We start from the raw sequence: 16902 nt of genomic DNA on the forward strand, positions 1-16902 counted from the left end.
CCCCTATGGGATTTAAACTTGGTATTAACTTTCCTGATGGGTACACCTTTTGAACCTCTCCATTCTTGTTCGTTAAGATTCCTTACCCTTAAGACTGTTTTATTAATAGCACTTACATCTGCTAGAAGGGTGAGCGAATTACAAGCTCTTTCTTGTAAACCCCCTCATACAATCTTTCACAAAGACAAAGTTGTCCTGCAAGTGAAGCCTAATTTCCTCCCAAAGGTAGTCTCTGAATTCCATATCTCTCAGAAGATTACCCTACCATCTTTCTATCCTCCTCCTCACCCGGGGAAAGAGGAAGAGAGGTTACACAGACTAGACCCTAGGAGGGTTTTAAGTTTTTATATTAGTAGACTAGCCAGGATAAGACAGGCAGACCAGCTATTTGTAGGCTACACAGGTCACAAGCTGGGGTTACCAATAACTAAGCAGACCATTTCCAGATGGATCATTCTAGCCATTCTGGAATGTTATAAACTGGCAGGGAAAGAGCCCCCTCAAAACCTTAGGGCTCATTCGACCAGAGGTATTGCAGCTTCATCGGCCCTCAAAAGAGGCGTGCCGATTAAAGACATATGTGCGGCCGCTACATGGTCGTCTGTCCATACCTTTACATGTTTTTACAATCTGGATTCCTCCTCTAGTCAAGAGACTAGGTTTGGAAGGGCTGTACTACATTCTATTCATCAATAGAAGACAGCGTGAAGTCAGTACTCCCTCCTCCAAATATAGAATACTGCTATGGGAGCCTATCTAAGATGAGGAATACGTCGGAGGACACAATCCCTTCGAAGAACAAGTTACTTCTTACCTTGTAACGTTCTTTCGACGGGATGTTCCTCCGACGTATTCCTCATCGACCCTCCCATCCATCCCCGCAGTTCTACTTCCCTCGTTTTTGCAGCTTACGCTCCTTCAGGGTGATTAGTCTAGTCCAGACAGTAATACTGTGGGCTACAAAACGGAACTGAGCAACGGACGCTGCGCGCGGCCTTTATAGGCAAGATGACGTCGAGCGTCGATACGGCGGCTGTCGAGGGTCATCGACTCGAGGGACGTCGACGTGCAGCGCCCTCTGGAGAAAAAATTTTCCGAGGCCAGCAGAGCTGGAAGGATATATCTAAGATGAGGAATACGTCGGAGGAACATCCCGTCGAAAGAACGTTACAAGGTAAGAAGTAACTTGTTCATCTCCTCCATCACGGGTTGCAAGTTTATTTGCGGATATTTTATATATAAAAGCATGTCATCCGCGTAGAGTGAGATGATAGATGCATGTGACCAGAGTACCACACCGCGATGAGAGTGGAATTCTCTCAGTACACAGGCTACCGGCTCAATAGCCAGGGCAAACAGGAGGGGGGAGAAGGGACAACCCTGCCTGGTGCCCCCAGAGGGATAGATGGGGGCGGATTGAACCCCGTTCGTGTAGACCCGTGCCTGCAGAGCCGCGTATAGAAGGTGAATCCTGGCTAGATACGTAGAGCCGATACCCGAGCGGCGCAAGACCTCGAACAGGAAAGGCCACTCCACAGAATCAAACGCCTTCTCCGCGTCCAAGGCTACCACCGCAATCGGGACCTCCGGGTTCACATTATTCATCATAGTAAATAATCTACGCAGATTGTTCTGAGTGGATCGTCCAGGAATAAAACCGGCCTGGTCGGGAAGGATTAGTGCTGACATGTGAGGGAGAAGCGGATCTGCAAGTAATTTAGCGATGATTTTATTATCAGTGTTGATCAATGAAAGTGGACGATAAGAGGAGCATCGCCTAGGGTCTTTATTGGGCTTAAGTAATACCGTGACCAGGGCAGTACGTGGAGATTCCGGGAGTACCCCATAGGATGCAGCCTCTTCAAACATTTACATAGGTCAGGGATGAGCAAATCCAGGTAAGCTTTGTATAATTCAGCTGATATCCTGTCCGTTCCCGAGGCTTTCCCATTCGGAAGAGACATAATCACCCTGCGAAATTCCTCAGCCGAGGGGTGTTCATTAAGAAGCCCACCAATCTCAGGATCTAGCTAACCCAGGGCGATCCTGTCGAGAAAGTCAGTGATCTCGTCATGCCCAGCTGAACCAGTAGCGGTATATAACTGCTCATAGTATTGACGAAATACCTCATTTATCTCAAGCACATCCCCGACCAGCGAGCCACCCTGAGATTCTACCTCTAGAATAGGCTCCAAACGATTCTCCTGTTTGACCGCCCATGCTAGGGTCCTTCTCGGACGATCCTCCTCCCCGTATCTCGCTGCAGGCACAGGGTCGCCCAGGAATCTCTCCTCGTCATCCATCAGAGCCGAGCCTCCCACCTCTTCGCCGCAAGAGCACCCTGCAGGTCTGGTGAATCTGTGCTACCTTGAAGGAGCTCCAGATCCCTAATTTCCCTCTCCTTGCGTGCCAATGCACCGCGAATACTCTTCAGTACCCCCCCTCCCGCAACACGAACCAACCTCGTAGAAACACCTTAAAAGTTTCCCAAACCACCCCCCGGATGAACTGATTCAGCATTAAATTGAAAAAACTCTGTGATGGCCTGGTGAAGCTCCTCCCGGAACACCAAGTCTTCCAACGCTCGGGCGCGAAACCTCCAGTGAAACAGCCTAGGATAAGATGAGGGTCCCTTAAATTGTACCAGCACTGGGGAATGGTCCGAGAGGGTATGCGGGAGAATATCCACCCTGACCAACCCGCGGGTCGAGCCTGGGGACATAAACATATAATCAATTCTAGACAAGCTCCCCTGTACACCAGAGTGAAACGTAAATTCCCGAGCTTCAGGGTGACACCATCGCCACACATCAAACAAGGGGTAATCTACTATAATTGATTGCCATTTTTGCACAGCGTGGGGAACTGACCGCTGAGTCGATGCAGACCTGTCCCACATGGGAGAAAGGGCCATGTTAAAGTCCCCCGCCCACACTATCTCGTAACCCGGGAATAGTCGTAAATGCTCCGAACACTTTTGAAAGAAATCGGGAGAGTCGTAATTAGGGCCATAGATGTTTAATAAATATCATAGGATGGTTTGCGACCTCCCCAGCCACCAGCAAAAATCGTCCCTCCTCGTCCGCCACTTGCTTGTAGAATTTAAATCCCAAGGAGCGATGAGTGTTAGTAGCGATTCCCCGGGAATTGCTGGAGTAAGTGGAGCCATACCTGTGTATTCCCCAGCCGGAAAGGGCAGGGAGCTTGGAACCCCTTCCCAGATGCGTCTCCTGTAAACATAACACGTTAATCTGATGATTCCTGGCAAAGTTGGATATGAGTCGCACCTTTTTCGCATTTGTGAGGCCCCGAATATTCCATGTAAGCAGGGTTATGTCCAAGGGGACAGAGGTACCCGGCCCCGAGGGAGAACTCATGTCAACCACCAATGGGTAAATGTCAAAGGAGCTGCAGTTGCCAAAATATGAAACGGGGCACAGCCACGGGAAGACCCTGTCTGTCCGGACACAACCAGAGAGTCACCCCCGCCGACAAGAGGGCACACCCCTCCCAATCTTTGTGTGATGAATATACCAAGGCGACCACACCAGAGACCATGAGGGAGCCCCAGTGGTTGTGGAGTCAGGTCAAAGTACTAGTTAAGTAATACCACCAAATGACTTCCTGTTGGATTCTCCGTCTGTGCATACCATAACCTGGAAACCCCCCCCCCCCACCCGAACAACACCCGCACAATACCAACAAAAGAACAAACCAAACCCCACCCTCCACCCACGCCAGAAACCCCAATCTACTAGCCCCCTCATCCCACCCACCACCCTAAACCCCACAAACAATATGCCAGTCCAAGCTAAGTGGCCGCTGGGCTCGGGGGGAAGCTGGCAGCATCTGCGGCTCATAAAGCTTGGAGGCTCAATACCATGGTTACGCGTCACTTTTCGATCACCCACCATGAGACAAGGTTAGTTGGTACAGTCACAACTCAGTTATGTTTATATAGCCATCTCACAGGACCCGCCATGCATCGTAGAGCGTCCCCATAAGCACGCCAATTCGCTCTCATTCAAGGGGATATCGGAGCAGGAGGCATGGGGTCCGGTATGTTCGAGGCGAACCTCTCGGCCGCCTCAGGGTCAATGAAGGACACCTTACCCTCATGCACCACCCTAAGTTTGGCAGGATACATCATAGCATAACGGACCCCCTTCTTCCGCACCATGGCCTTCACACTTAGAAATGTTTTCCTCTGATCCTGCACTTGCTGGCTAAAGTTAGGAAATAAACGAATCGTTGATGAGCCCCATTGTAGGATCTTCTTTTCCCTGGCCACGCGTAACAGGGTATCCCGGTCCCTGTAGCTGAAGATTCGGGCTATAATGGCTCTTTCTGGGGCCCCCAGTGGCAGCCTGGCTGCCAGCGAACGATGGGCCCTCTCAACCATAAACATGTTTGAGACCAGCGGATCGTCCAAAACCTCCTTCAGAAGATGTTCAACAAAGAGCTCCATGTTGTCAATAAGAGTAGACTCAGCCACCCCGGTAATTCGTATATTGTTCCTCCTTGATCTTCCTTCCAAGTCATCATTCTTTGCCGTTATTTTCTTAACAGCTTTTTGCAAAGAGGTCACCTCTCTTTGGAGAACGGAGATCTTATCCTCCCCGTCCCCAATCCTCTGCTCCGCCTCGGCCATCCGACCGCACAGCTTCTCGATTTGTATCGCCGATACATCCATCTTACAGGTGAGAGCATCGATCGTAGCTCCCAGACTGTCCATACTCCTCTTGAGAGCCAGTAGGGCTTGGTTTAAGGCAGAAATGTCAATATGAGCAGCCCCAGACTCCTCTCCCAGGCTGGCCGTTACTCTATCTGTCTTTGCAAATTGTTCCATCTTGGATTGTTTCTTGGGGTTGCCCATCCCAGGGGCATAAAGGGGAACCACAAACAGCCGTACCGGCCCCAGACACAGGGAGGGTAAACTCTATAAAACCAGATATTGCCAGACTTAAGGCCGTAGAAGCACAATTTGAGGGCAAAGAACCCAGCTCTTCCCACAGCTACAAAGACGATCGTGAGCTGCGCCCCACCCTGCCGCTATATAGCCCAGACAGGTGGGGGGGATGGTGCCAGCAATCAGCCCGCAGACCGTCCGGCAGGAGTCCATTCCGGGCTGTTGCAGAGAGTACAGGGGCCAACACAAAAAAAAGGGGGAACTTCCACAAAGAAGGGGGGGGGCACCCCACTACACTCCAAAGAGGGGGGCCTGGAGGGTATCCAGCCACGTCTTCTCAGTCAAATTGCACTTTAGGGGATGTCATTTGCCATCAGTCCCAGCAATCCTCAGACTGTACCACAGTTCACTGTAAACCACCACTAATTGCCCATAAGTGCCCACAGTCAAACGCTGCTATGATGGAGCTCCCAGAGCACAAGCGTGGGTATTCACCAAGTGGCCACTCCACTCAACTCCATGGGGGGCCATGACCCCCTACCCCCACCGCCTCCAACACATCAAGCAGGCGATCCGCCGACTACCAAGCCCGCGGCCCCAAGCCGGGGTGCCAGCGCCGCGGAGCGGACATCGGAGCCGGCACCCGGCCCTAAGAGGGGAAGGAGCAGGCACTGCGGGACGTGTCCTCCGGCCCGAGCGCCGGCCCTCTGCGAGCCGCGGCCGCAGCAGTCCCAGCAGTGGCCGCGGCCACCTGATATACGGGACTCCACGAGGCAGGGTTGAGGGGCACGCTGGGTCCACACGGCCGAAGCTGCCCAGGGCCTCAAGGTCGGGCACGCAATCCTCCGTCCACTGCAGCCCCCAAGCCGCGATCCACGTCTTCCCAGGATGTTCCGCCACAAATAGAAGCAGGATCCGAGCCTCCGCCACAAGTATATCGGCTCCGGTGGGCGAAGGATCGTCAGCCCCCAAGCAGAGTGCTCTCAGGCCGTGGCCATCAACAATGCCGTGCAACAGCGCCCCCCGAAAAGAGTGACTTTTTACCTTGACAAGAAGAAGTTTCAATTGCATTTTGTTTTGGAACCTGTGTTTTGGGAGCGAGCCAATCATCTATATAAGAGGGACATTGTGGAAACCATTGAATTGTTTGAACTATCAACCAGTTGTGGTCAACAGGACATTTGTTTTTTCTTCAAGAAAGACTCTGTGGTTGGAAAAGAATTTTATATTTCTTTGAACGGAACTGTGTTCAAACCGAACTATAATTTCAGTGTTCCTGGATTGATTTAGGGGAAGGGACTACAATCCTGGTCGCAAGGAGTACTTCCAAGAACATTTTGAGTTTAAATTACAAGACTGTTTTGTTGAACTGAACTTTAGCCATATTTTCCTTGTATAATTTAGTTGTTTGTATTAGTGTGAGAGCCAGAGATAATGTTGACACAAAGTCAGTTTTATTTAGTTTTAGTTTGCTAGGTAGGGATCTCTCTGTTAGGAGAGGCAAAACTAGGTGTTCATCCAACCCTATTTTTACTTTAATAAATGGCAAACTTTGAGAACTTTACCCTTGTTTCAGTCTCACATTTCTGACCCCTCAGTGTACACTCGACTATATTCATATATTTTAATCTCTTACTTAATATTACGGAACATAGCAATGCAGGAGCTTCTATCGCCCTTTCTATCTGAACAGGAGAATGGCTAGGGACTGAATCATACAAGTAAGTTAGATATTAAGCATGGGCTACTAAACATTGCTTAGTCTGGCATGGCTGGCCCCTCAACTCATCTAGCAGTTTTCCCTCCCCTTATATAGTGTTACACAATTCTCTATTATGCGAAAAAAGATTTGGATAAAATTTGTGGAACATTTGCAAAGACATATAGGAATCTTGGTAGGACTGTCATCCTAATCACGGATATTCTGCATATCAATGATGGAGGTAAATTCCACTATTTCTGTAATTTCTTTGTTTTTCTATAGCTGCTCCAAAGTTTTTAGAAAACAAAAGTTCACTGTCTTTGCTTTATCTATCCCCAAATACCTAGTAAAGACCTTGTTCCACCAAAACCTGTTACAACCATCTAATTGAAAATGTTTGAGCGAAAGAAACAAAATCGATTTCGAAGGCATTTATTTGCAATCCAGAAGCCTGACCAAAAGTTTCAATGTATTGCCTTACTAGAGACAAATGTTCTCAAGGGTGTTTAATAAATATATAATTCGCATAGGGAGATGCAATCAGGCTGAGCATATTGTGGCATGTCCTCTGGTCTGAGAAGGGGGACTTGGACCAGAGGACATGTTGTCAAAGGATTATGTTTAACTTAAAGAGAACACCTACCTATCCCTATTGCTAGAAGAGGAGTTCCCTTCCAAACAACTATACGAAGGTACCCATCAATAGTCAAAATAAAAAATAGTCCTCTGTCCAAACCGATCCTCTAAAATGGTCCTTCCACTTAGTAACAATATAAAAGAAAAAGTAGGCAGAGTGCCCTGCCCTCAGTTGTTCACATCGATCTCTCTTGGGGCTTCCAGGAATCCCTCCTGATTCTGGATCCAATGGTTATTCATAGAAAACAAGTCTCCCTGGGTTAACAGTTCTTGGCAGTCTATCAAAGTTCCAAAAGTGTATTAAGTTTACAAAATAAAGTCTCAAACTCCTGAAAAGACCAAATTTCCAAGTTCCCTTAGGTGGAGGGATATTGTTCCCTAATCCCTCTCCATCATTTTGGTTGGTTTGTCCTCACTTGTTACATGTTTTTGGTGCCTCTGTGCGCCCCTCAAATCTAGTCTTCATTTAGCTTATTGAATCCCATCTGGCTCCCTTGGGATCCTCTGTCCGAATGTGTTACTTGTCTCCCTAGGGTATTGGTAACCCCTCTTTCCATGTGCCTCTCTTAGCTCTTGAGAGTTTCTGGGAGCCATCTGTATGCTTGCAATATTCGGGTTTCTTAGACTCCCCATAACCCTTATGTTTGTTTGGTTCTTTCTTTTCGGGCCTTTATACCCTTTATATGGGGTTAGGCCAATCCTTAATTCCTCAGCCTTTCGCTCTCTCTTCTCTCTGTCCCCTCCCACTCTGAGCAACCCGAGTACCTTCGAATTTGCAGGGTTTGCTTCAGTGAGGTGGTGTCTGCTCTGTGGCAATGGTGTTCTCCACGGCTTTCTGGTCTTCCCTTCTGGACGCAAGCAAGTTTTCTGTTCCGCTCGTTTCAGTGTCTCTGTTGCTCCTTGGCGCTCGTGTAGCGAGCAGAGGATTCGTTCTTCCCTCGAGTTCAGGTTCTCGGGCACTGGCCCCACCACGTCGCCTGTGTGGTCATTCCTCCAGGTAAGACCTGCTTTACTCTGCCTCTGCCTAGCCGACTTTGTTCAGCTCTGTTCCGTGCGGCAGGCGGCTCTCCTCCTCTATTGCTTCTGTCTGCGCCAAAGCCGGCTCTGCTCCTCATTGATGTGCTCACGTCAGAGGCTAATCTCTGTGCATTGTTTCCTCTGCTCCATTCTAGGGTGAGCAACCCTTTATTCTCGCTCTGTGACCATAATGGGGGGTGTGATTTATCTTTAGCTGTCAAGCCCACAAAGCGACCAGCATTGTCTTGAGTCAAACACCCAAAGGTACTGCCAGTATTATTTTGAGTCCCACAGCTGAATGTAACATCAGATTCTCTGATTCCCATATATGCAGATAATGTCTTAGTTGTAGGGACTACCCGATGGGAATGGGAGTGCTTGTCCCCTTAATGGGAGTCACTCTCAATGAGGTACTGTTTTCCTAAACTCATCGGGAGGGTTTTGCTGAGAAGGCTCACCTCCCTAGCCTACAAGGGGTGACTCCCATAAGGGAATACGGGACAAAACCTCCAGCTGCGTCACAATATACAACTGCAGACCTCTAGCTACTGTACTTCCCTGATCTATGTGGCCAACGGCTCCAGATTATGGATGAACAAAAGCAGAAAAAGGGGGCACCCCTGCCTTGTGCCCCTCTGTAGAAAGATCACTGTAGTCAATTGCCCATTTACCATTATCTTAGCTTTGGGCTCATTGTATAGTAGTGGCATCAAATTTAAGACGTGATTGGGCATTTTTATCTTGTTCAGCACTGCAAACAGAAGAGACCCTTCAAGAGATTCAAATGCCTTCTCCGTGTCCAGTAGAGCACTGTAGCATGGAGGTCAGGATTAACTAGTTGTAGGAGACCAAACACTCTTAAGTTATTTGACAGTGACTTCCCTAGTATAAATCCTGCTTGGTCACCCCCCAAACTGCAGCATCAGTGGTAGTAGGGGGCTGAAAGAAGTCTGGCTAAGATTTCATTGTCAATGTTGATGAGAGCAATTGGCTGGAGCAATTGGCTGGTATGATGAACATTTACTAGCATCTTTATCTAGTTTAAGTATCAACGTAATATTGGTTCTCTTAGTTCTGGGTAAATGTCCATACTCTGGCATCTCTTGGTATACGTTAACCGAAGTGCATGTTTGTCTATAAAACGTTTGTCTATAAAAATCTGATGATAACCCATCCAAACCAGGTGCCATATTACTAGGCATTCTTGTAATTGCTTGCCTGATTTATTGTTCTGTGATGGGCATCCCTGACAGTTATCCCTGCTTCCTAACTACTTACTAACTAGCAGTAGTGGCTCATTTGATCAAAAAGCTGATCAGTTTATTTGGTGAAGTGTTCAAGTTTAGATGTGGAGAAGTATGTATAGAATTTTCTGACTGACACGTAATATCTGTGTCAGAATAAAGTACCTTGCCAGTGTCAATGTTAATCATTCGAACTATGGGTTTTTTGCGTTCCGACCGAAGCAACCATGCTAGGGTTTTACTAGGTTGTTAACCCTCACCATGTTGTTGAGCAAGGTTTTGTCACCCAAGGAATTTTACCTCCGAAATTGAGGTATCTTGAAACTTCTGGGTTAATATTTTTGATTCTGTTAGTATAGAACGGTCATTGTTGGCTTGGCATTTTAGCTCCAAGTCTTTTTTAGGGATTCTTCCTGTTTGTCCAGATATTCTCTGTTTGTTTTAAATATTCGGAATTCATTGACAATTAATAGCGCTTGAATACTTCATACACAGTTAAATGTTATTTAACTGAGTTTTTATTTCCTCTTAAGTAGTTGTATGCAATTCCACTTTAACGAAGGGATCAGTCGGAGTCTTATGTAAACCTCCTTTTGTGAATACTAGATCTCATGAATAGAATTTTTCTAAATGTGGAGTCACTGGAGAGTGATCCGACAAGGTGCGCAGAAGTGTCTTACAGCTTTTGATTAATTTGCTTTATCTTTGGATACTAGTGTGTGTTTGATACGAGTGGAGTTTTCAAGAGGGAGCGGAATGGAATGGGAACTCGGGATCGTTAGGGTGTCCAAATCTCCAACTATCAACCAAATCGTATAAGTGACACATTTGAAGTATTGATTATGACATATGCAAGGCCTATCCATATCTGCACAAACAGTATTGGAATCACCCATGCAACCCCCACCCACTATTATTATTGTTTCTGCAAATTTTACCAGTTGGTTTTTAATATATTCATAATAGTCCAGAGAGTCAATATTCGGTGCACACCTGTTTCAGTGTTTTACTGAAATACCCTTTGATATCACCATTAACTGTTAAGGTTTTGCTTTCAATGCCAGCAGTTACCGCTTCAAATTTGAAGCCAACATTTTGTTGGTTCAGTGCTTCTCCCCGAAATAATAAGTGGGGTACAAGGAATAGAGTTTAACATCCCCATTCCTAGACATATTTAGATTCTCCAGATTTAGTTAAATGAGTTTCCTGTATAAACACTATGTTGACTCCATGATGTTCCATGCAGATCATTATTTTCTAGCTTTTTTGGGGTGAGTGACCCCATGTATGTTCTATGTTAATGCATATATTCACGGGGGGGAGTTGCCCCTGTGTTGCCTGTCATTCATCTCTTGAGTGTACCATTATTCCACACCAGAATATTTGGGAAGGGGGTTCAACAACATTTTTTAAAATTGCCTTTCCATATGGACTGATGGACACACTCTAATAGCAGTTGCGCACTATAAACAAAAATGATAAAGCTCTTCCAACATTAGCATGTATGTTGAAGGTTCCTTTTTATAACGTAATCGAACATTCGATCTAAACCTAAAATTGTTTAACAAATTACCAAATTCAACCCCCACCGTGGCTAATAACATCCCTTTTCATCCCTGTACATCCCACTCCCAACTATAAGATGTGCCCATAAGTGTAATGCACAAGCTAGTACTCCCTCTACATCAATTGTAAAAGGATATTTATGCAACTTTAGCACCAAATGCACACAGTCACTGTAAAACGTAACCGAACAGCTCAGATAAATCCATCAAGATTTGCTGAAATATATGGCTCACTTTGCTAGACACTCCACAAATCAACTGAGACAGGATCCACAGTCTAGCATAGGTCATAATCTAGCATCTATTAAACTCTCAGGACGTCGTCCTATAAATATTTTGAATGGGTTCCATCAAACATAAGTGTGACCTGGGGTCATCATCTGAATGTTCCCAAATTGTGTGATCATTGTTGTACCCCTTGCCACAACGTAACTTTCATATATCAAGGAATGTATGACATCCCTAGTTAATTCTTGTGAAATCCGTCATTTGCATATTGTTACTGCTTTTCTTTCATGCATTTTCATGCAAGAAATGTCCAATCTGCCTCTGCTGTTAGAATGAAGTGTGTTTTCCCTTTATGGTTTACACAGAACTTGGCAGGACAAATCATTGAATATGTGATGTTGTTGGATTTCAGGACTTTTATTTTCAAGAATATTTTCCAAAGTGCCTGAACAGTTGTTGAGAAATCCAGAAGAATATGAATCATATTGCCTTTGTATTGAAGGTGTTCCTTGTTCCTGGCCAGGTGGAAAATTGCTCCCGTTCTCTATAGTTTACCATATTTGCTGTCCTGGGGATTGGGAGAGGGATTGGTGTGCCTTCTCTGACACAAATAGAGCAGAGAAGTTATATGGGCCAAGCACTTCCTGCAACATTGATTCCACGAAAGCCTCCATAGGGGTTGTTGGCGAGGATTCACTTACTTCAATAATAAGGATGTTGTACCGTCGAGATCGACTTTCAAGGTCTTTAGCACTGACTGTTTTTAAAATGACCTCCAGGACGTGAAGTTTGGAAGTTATTGACTCGGAAGGGGAGGCAGCAGCGGAAAGGCAGTTCCTGCAGTGATTTTAGAGATTCAGGCTGATACCAGTGAAACCAGTGAAGGTGAAACACTGCTCAAGTGCTGCTAATGTGAAGGCTAAAAGCCAATTACCCCAAGCGTCAGCGTAGCAGAGGCGGCAGCCGAAAGGCAGTTCCTGTGGCCTGCACACGTTTGGTAAAAGCTGAGACTGAGTATGCTGAGGAAAGTTTTTTCTGACCTCTGCCTTTCCTGCTCTGCTGGTCTCTGTGCAGGGTTGTGTACAGAGGGGATCTTTGAGGACCGACAAGTGAAATTGCAAACAGCTGAGGGTGGGATACAGTTGCAGCCTGGCTTCTTTTGTTTAATTAATACACCCAAAACCTAATGCTGAGATCGTGATACTTTTGACTTACAATTTCCGTTTGGTGCCGTCCAGTCATTATATATTAAAACAAAACCCAACGCGGAGCTACCGAGAGTGTTGCCGCTCAATTTTACTTTTGATTTTTGATAATTTAATTTATTTATTCATTTCCGACCCTGAACCTCGAGAGACTGCTAAGCTACTGTTGCCACTAGACCATTATTAGCCAATTTATTTACAGTAGAGCTCAAGGCATTGTTGCCGCTTAGGCTGGGTGCAGTAAGCAGTGCTCAGAGAGCTACTGAGAACTAGTGTTTTCTCCCTGCTGACATTGTGGAACAAGAGACTTGTAAACTGGCTGCAACTGGAGCTCAAGCCTGCTGAATAGGCCCATTTTATTTTTTATAGAAATATTAGCTGCCTCGATCAGGGGAGCACTCGTGGGCACCCAGGAACTGTCGTTTCAGATGATGGCTATCCGGCGCCAGAGCCGGGACTGGAGTAAAGAGCAACAGGGAGCAATGAATGAGGAGTGCCTTGCTGTGGAGAAAGTGTTGGAAAATCCTTTAATTTCCTCAAGTCCAAAGTGGAATGGCTCTCCCAGGGAAATGGAAGACAGTATTGATAAGAGGGTCAGAAAAGGTGAAATGGCCCTCTTACTGGCATTTGTCAAAAAAGATACAACAATGGTCAATGTGATGTCATAGTTATGGAAACCTATTGCTCCTGCTCATTGGCTCCCTCTACTAAGCTACATGTAGAACCTATGTGTGCACCTAAGGATTGGATAATCGTTATCGAAGATCCCACCTATGGACATTACCCTAAGAAAGTGCGACCTCATCATATCTAGAAATTAATTGGTAGGCCCTGAATTACTTCTGCAGTGAAAAAAGACATGTGCTAATTGTGCGGTCACAGTATCCTTGAACTGGCTGCATGCTGACACATTTATGAGAACGCGAGAGACAAGCGTGTCGCCTTATTTTAATTAAATCAAATAGCCCATGTTTTACCACCCATGCCTTGAGTGCCGAGGCTCAAGGCCTTGTTATCGCCATCCTATTCTTGACAGATTTATGAATAATTATTTTGTGAGTCATCCTGTTAGGATTTCATCGCAGCATTTTAGTTCTTTCTTTACCCGCTTCTTGCGTCTTCCCTTCACGCCTAGCCGAGAATACATTAACCTGTCACCTCCTTCTGATTTCCTGGGATATTATAAACTTGAAGCTCTTTGCTGTGTCTTTGCAACTTGATTTATCTGCCAGCTGACCGAACACAATAATATCTTATTCTGCCATGTACACTTCCTGCAAGGTTTGGCCTTGACTTTCCTTTAGCTAGTAACCATCAAGCCGGTTACAGCATTTTCCCTGATTTGTTCAAGCATGTTCAACTGGGCCTTTCTTAAAGTTGCAAGGTTGAATTCTCTGCTGGTGCAATTTTTAAAATGGCATTTTGTCACGTTATGTTTCTTCTGCAGTGCACATTAGCTCTGCATTTATATGCTGCCTACCGGTCTGGTGCATGCCTGGCACATCTCAGTTCTACATATAGGTACGCAGCAACCTCATCCCTTCCCATAGAAATATTGCCCTACTAGTGTTGTGAATCCCTATCTTGGTACACGCTTTCCAGCCACCTAGTCTATTCTATTTAAAAGGACACACTAATTGTGCAAGCTAATCCCTCCTCTGTCCCTACTTCTGTAGCGAAGCTAACTATTCTTTGTGCCAGCTGCATTTCCAGGAGAATTTAAAGTGCAGCTTCAAATGTGTTTTCTGATTCTGTAATTCCGTATTTTCTGGGGAAGGAAGGGGGGCACCTGCTTTCTAGCCAACAACTGCCCCACTACAGTATGATTCTGAAGCAATCAATCACCGGCTAGCTCTATGCGAGTGGAAGACTTAAGGGGTATACAACTTAAGGGAGCTCACCACTGTGAATTAGATTGCTTTGAGTTGACTTGCAACTCTCCCCTTACAATTGCAGCCGCTGTACTAGAAACAGCTTCCACTGCGTCCTATATAGTAAAATATGGTGCTCCTAAATCATACCCTTTGCTTCCCTGTCCTCCTTTGCCTCCACGCCAATTGTCATCTTCAACTCCTATGGCACCCTCATAACCACAAGAGACAAATGACTCCAGGCACCTGCAAAAAGAAGGCGGGGTCTACCCCTACTTAAACTTGCTCATCAGGGACTGTTCGCAAGAGGTGGCTCAGAGCACTATGAAGGGCCTCATGGATCTCCTTTACCAACTTGGGTTCTCAGTGCACCAGGCCACGTCAGTTTGCTCTGACACAGTCCATGATTTTCCTGGGCCTGGTGTGGGACACCAGGAGTGGGTCGCCGCGATTCTCAGGGCCACTGGTCATTTTCTAGACAGGCAAGTTACATCAGCCTGGTGGTATCAACACCTACTAGGCCTCATGGTAGCATACATCCTGGAGGTGCCCCAAGCTAGGTTGAAGATGATGATGCAGCAGTTGCATCGGGCAGCAAGCTGGGACTTGGAGAAGGGTTCCTAATCGGACAAGGTCCCTATACCGCCACATATCACGCCAGATCTAATCTGGTGGCGGCAGCAGGAAAAAATCATTAGGGTGGTCCCTATAAACAAGCCGCAGCCGCCTGCAGTCTTTACGACAGACTCCTCATTGGGGGGATGGGGATCATAAAGAACAAGGTGGTTCTCATCAGGATGGACAGTACCACATCGATATTTCACCTCAACAAGCAGAGGGGTACGAGGTCGACCGGGCTGACCCACTCAGCAGGCTCCAGAAGGACAACTATGAATGGGAGCTAGGCCTGCTGGACCTCGGTTCCCTGTCAGGGATTGGGGCAGCCAGGGGTCGACCTCTTTGTGTCAGAGAACAATACCAAATTCAGACGGTTCACTTCCTGGATGGGGCAGGGCAATCTGTCACTAGGGGATTCACTCCAGATCTCCTGGAACAACCTGTGGTGTTACGCTTTCCCTCCATCGCCACTGATACAAAGGGTGTTGCAGATGTTTTCGGAGTGCAACTCGGTGTTGGATGAGTTTGGTGGTCCCTGACTGGTCAGCAAGAATATAATGCTCGGACCTGGTGAGAGGTTAGCAGTTCAGGTGCCAGTTGCTCTGAATTCGATAGGTCTGTTGCAGCTCTAACAGCAAGGGGGAGGCAGTCTTTCACTCGCAGCCCAAATCCCTAACACTCTCAGTCTGGTACCTAAGCAGTTGAAGATGCAGAGGTTAGCCCTTTCCCAGTCCAATGTAGGTAGATATCCAAATGGTGAAAAAATAGTCCACTAGGCTACAGTACCAAAGCAACTGGACCAGATTCTGTTACTGGGCCAACGATAAGGGGCTAGATCCAGTGTCCTGCTCCCTTGACCGCGTCCTGTCTTTTTCAGCTTCCCTAGCCAGCACTGGTGTACAGGTTTATACATGGCGCACATATCTGCCAGCTATTGGTGCATACAGGGAAACGGAAGAACAATCTTTCTCCTCTGCCAAACCTGTGTTGAAGAGACATCTGCAGGGGTCAACCAGACTTTACCCTCCAGTCAAGAGACCACTCTCTGTGTGGCACCTTAATGTGGTGCTTGCTGCATTAGCGTACAAGCCGTTCGAACTCATGGCTACTACCAGCATAAGGTGGGTCATTCTCAAAACGGCTCTGTTAGTTGGTCTGACATCTGCTAGGTGTATTAGTGAGATCCAGGCGCTTGTGGCATCAGAGCCTTATACAGTGTTTCACAGACAAGGTGGTCATGAGGATGCACACAAAATGTCTACCAAAAGTAGTTTCATCGTTCTCCGGCATGGGCTCTGGCATGGATTCACATGCTCATGAATATACATTACAGGCAAGTAACTTGTTCCTTTCTCATCAATAAAGAGATCGTCCTCCCAACCTTCTTCCCAGAGCCCCAGTCAGAGGCAGAGCAGGATTTGTACTGCTTAGATGTCAGGAGGAATCTCAGGTTCTACCTGGACAGGGCGAAGCAGTTTAGAAATTCGAATGCCCTTCTGGTCACGTTTGGTGGGTCTGCTCCGGGACGGCAAGCCTCCTAGGCCTCCATACTAAGGTGGATGTTTGAGGCCATCACTGAGTCATGCAGATTGCAGAAAAAGTAATGCCCTAAAAATATTCATGCTCACGCAGTATGGGCTAAAGCAGCAACTGTAGCTTTCCAGAGACAGGTGCCATGGCAGGTCATTAGTAAGGCAGCCACATTGGCCTCGCCATCAGCTTTTTGTAAGTACTACTGTCTAGATGTTGGTGACAGGGCTGATGCCCAATTTGGACAAACTTTCCTCAAGAACTTGTTCGCGAAGTGATCAACGTCACTCCTCGCTTAGGGCTTTATCGGTTGTAATCGCTCATACAGTATGGAGGAAAGGGGATGGAAAATAAAAGCAATTAAGTTACTTACCGTA

General features: G+C 46.6%; 1 protein-coding gene across 3 annotated transcripts in view; it reads left to right on the forward strand.

Annotated features, from left to right (window-relative positions):
- Positions 1–16902, forward strand: part of AKAP9 (A-kinase anchoring protein 9) — a 2953299-nt gene that overhangs the window by 1039785 nt on the left and 1896612 nt on the right. The gene's annotated exons all lie outside the window — the stretch shown is intronic.

The sequence above is a fragment of the Ambystoma mexicanum genome, chromosome 2q (genome assembly GCF_040938575.1).
Source record: "Ambystoma mexicanum isolate Mex_15411 chromosome 2q, UKY_AmexF1_1, whole genome shotgun sequence".
In the NCBI taxonomy this organism is placed as follows: Eukaryota; Metazoa; Chordata; class Amphibia; order Caudata; family Ambystomatidae; genus Ambystoma; species Ambystoma mexicanum.